Below are 3797 nucleotides of genomic sequence, written 5' to 3' on the forward strand. Positions count from 1 at the left end.
AACCATTTGTTGTGATTGGCAACCGATGACAGGTGAATCCACTGGGGTGACAGTCCCTATTGCGAAGTGTTTTACCCCCCTTGTGTTGGTAGTCATGGATGTTTTACCCCCCTTGTGTTGGTAGTAATGGAATTGGTAGTAATTCGCATCGCTATTTCGAGTAAGCGCTACGCACTTGCTACGTACGAGCGCTGATGTCGCATCATGACGTCACACAGTTTGAAAAAGCAAATGGCGCATGTGTGAAAAACGGTTTAAATTTAAAACCTGTGTTAATCTTAAATCTACGGCTTGCGTGTCCTGTTTTCATTATTTTTTCTGTTTGTGTCAGTCTTCTCACCTTTTCTCTTCTATTAAAAGCAAAAAGCGCGTGTGAAAAATGGTTTAAATTTAAAACGTGTGTTAACCTTAAATCTACGGCGTGCGTGTGAATTCTCACCTTTTCTCTTCTATTTTTCTCGCCTGTGATAATTATAACAATGTCAAAAAAGTGTTGTGTGCTTTCTTGCCATGTATCCGGGGACATCGTCAAACTATACTGCTTTGCCAAAATTAGACACATCACATAGTAGAATTCGCTATGCATTTCGCGTATGTCAAAGACATTTTCAGGCAAAGTTCATTGAGGGAAACTGTAGGCTACTTCCTGAAGCAGCACCGGCTTTATTTACTGAAAAACATATAGCCAAGGAATCAAAAATAAAAATTTAATATACCACAAAACTGCGCTAATTTTGTCCCTTGCTTTGTTGAAAAACTCGCCTAAGGGTTACATACTCGTGCAGAAAATTTTTACATCGCCTTCAAGACCAACCTTATATAGGCTTCTTGTAGGATTGAGTTTCCGAGCAGGAATAAATGCAAACATAACAGCATTTTTAAAAAATGCTGTTGGCTCTTGGCCTACCCATGACAGAATATGTAGCATAGTGTTTGATGAGGTTTCGCTGTCACCATAACTATCTTTTGGTGTGAAAAATGAAGGACTCCAAAGGATTCTCGATTTTGGAATTGAGAAAAAGCCAGGTTCGTTTTAAAAAAATATTTAGTAGTGCAAACAAATTATTTAGTTCCATTTGTAATGTCATAATTTTGAGAATATATATTTTTTTCTTATTTCAGATTTGCGGACCATGCCCTGGTTTTTATAAGGGTGATTTTTTAAATGATATTGCTTACTATTTCTGTGAAGGGACAACTCCTGCCATTCAGTCAGTTAAATGTATTCGGGAAGTGTACGCTGCTGTTTCAGACACTGGTTTTATTATTAAGGCCAGTATATGTGACCAAGGTGCAACGAATGTTGGAGCACTTAAATATTTAAGAGAAGAAACATGAAGAATGTATTTGATTAATGGGAAAGATTATGGTAATAATTATTTTTTATATTTTATTAATACAAAACTTTGCATTTATATGTCAATCATGAAATTAATATTAGTTGGAAAACAAGGTTCTGGTATTCAAAATTACCCATCATCAAATGTCAATATAAACTTGCAAAGGTTTGTATTTACACCTAATGATGGGTGATGAATTCTGAATACCCAAGACTTGTGTACTAACTAATATTAAACTCGTATGTGGTGTATAAATACAAAGTGTTTTTTATTTAAAAGTAATTCTACAAATTAATTTATAAAACGGTAGATAGAATTATTTTTATTTCCTTAGTTTATAAATGCAAAATTACATTCAGATTTTCTTTACAAATATTTTACTACTTCAGTTTTATATTATGTTTAATGTTTTATTGAAATTTGTTTGCAGATGAAACATTTTTTGAAATATGTAGTCATAAAGTTTTTATAATTTATGACCTCCCACATTTGATAAAGGGGTTAAAAAATAATTTTCTCAATAAAAATATATCAACTGAGGCTAAAATTTCAAGTTGGAATGATTTAATTTTTGTGTATGAACGGGACGCAAGGATTGGAGATGTGAGGTTATTGAAATCAATACACGATGCACACATTATACCTGATAAAATCTGAAAAATGAAAGTCAGCAACTGCGTCAAAGTGTTGAATGAAAGGACGGTTACTGCTCTTCGTTTTGCTGCAGAATTTGGTACGTATCTAAATGTACGGTATGAGATCAAAATATGAATTAAAAATATTTAGTCTTTAATAAATACTTGTTTTTTTCTATTTCAGAGTCATCACCCAAAAAATTAAGTTTGTTAGCCACCAGTGATGTCGTCTTATTCTTCGACAAACTCTCCGACAGTACAAATGGTGCTACCAACTTTTCCAAGGGTAAAATGAGATACATTACTACACTTCAGTCTACACACCATGCATTTTGGATTGATGCTATTAACAAATTGAAGAAAATGAAATTTGAATTCAGGAAGAGAGACGATTGTACCATCTCTAAAAAACTATATTTTGACCATCAAAGGTGTTCAAAGGCTCTGGGCAGACTTGCATCAGGCTGGTAATAAAAAACTAGTCCTGCAACGTCTCAACCAAGATCCATTGGAAAACTTTTTTGGTACAATTAGAATGTACAATGGAAAGAATGTGAATCAAACATGCAGAGACTTTGTCAACACTTTTAAGTCTGCACTTATTAGTAATTTTTTGTTGTCACACTCTCCGACACTTAACTGTGAAGACGATAGAGGGCGCATGATACTAAACCTGAAAGAGTTTTTAAGTTTCTTTCGTGATGGTCCCACATTACTTTCAGAACCTGAGCTCAATAATGAATCTAGGATGTCATTATCTAGTTTGTTAATAGCAGAATGCAATAGCATTACTGTGCATGATGTATCTGTTTTACGCTCTTAACAGGAGAGAAGTAAAGTTAGAGCCCATGGATATTCTGCTGGTTGGATTTGTCGTAGATTGTTAAGTGACAATATTTGTGAGGCCTGCAAACAATCCCTTACTCAGTCAGAAGCTTCAATTCATCACAAATGTGTATTGTTGAGAGAGAGAACTGGTTATTATTTAAAATTAGCATATAAAAGCCTTCTGAATTTATTTACAAGGTGTATTGAAATTATTAATGGGTATTTAAATAATCCAAATAATCTTATTCAATCAAATATCCATAAAAACTTGCAGTATATAATAGAGGAAAATTTAAATTTTGAGTGGTTATAAATGTAATAAAAGTAAAACTTGTAAAGCTGATTGTTAAATTACAACTATTTAATTAGACACAGGAAATAAATAAAATATTGTCAGGAAAATATGATTCTAAATTACTTGATTCGAATCTAAATGTTTTACAAAAATTGGCTGTTGTAAAAAGCAAAAAATATTAATCATTAATTTGTATTTTAAAATCATTAATTTGTATTTAAGTAACTGTTATTTATTTACTCCTGCATAAAAATACAGATGGTTTTTATCACACATTTTTAAATAAACAATTCTTCTTGACCTATTTATTGTAGCAAAATGAATATGTTATGTCTTTGTATAGCTAACATACAGTATTTCTTTTAAATATGGACTTTTATTGTTCACGTCATTATTGCAAATTAAATATGTTATGTCTTTTTTTAGCTAACAAACAGTATTTCTTTTAAATATGGACTTTACTTTATTTGTTCAGTACACAAAATATTACATTTTTGCTTTTAATATGCAATAAGTAGATATTATTTTAATAAGTAGCATTAAGCTGTTGCAATTATATTCTGAGATAAGAGCTATTCTAGCATTTTTCTTATTTTTTAAATTTTTCTGTAATCATAACTTCCAGAAAGAAATTTTGATGTGAAAAGGGGCTAATTATTTTGAAAGTTTCTGTATTATATAAAGTTTATGTATTCTGAA

The 3797-nt window shown here is 31.6% G+C and overlaps 1 long non-coding RNA gene across 1 annotated transcript; it reads left to right on the forward strand.

The window, feature by feature from the left end:
• The first annotated feature begins 197 nt into the window (after window positions 1–197).
• LOC148281339 (uncharacterized) lies at window positions 198–3144 on the forward strand. The gene is made up of 4 exons (XR_015822373.1): window positions 198–1026; window positions 1123–1369; window positions 1771–2073; window positions 2160–3144. It is a non-coding gene; the product is annotated as an uncharacterized LOC148281339 (long non-coding RNA).
• Window positions 3145–3797: the final 653 nt, after the last annotated feature.

This window comes from Micrasema longulum, unplaced genomic scaffold (assembly GCF_059751315.1).
Source record: "Micrasema longulum isolate JH-2025_06_02 unplaced genomic scaffold, ASM5975131v1 h1tg000469l, whole genome shotgun sequence".
Lineage (NCBI taxonomy): Eukaryota > Metazoa > Arthropoda > Insecta > Trichoptera > Brachycentridae > Micrasema > Micrasema longulum.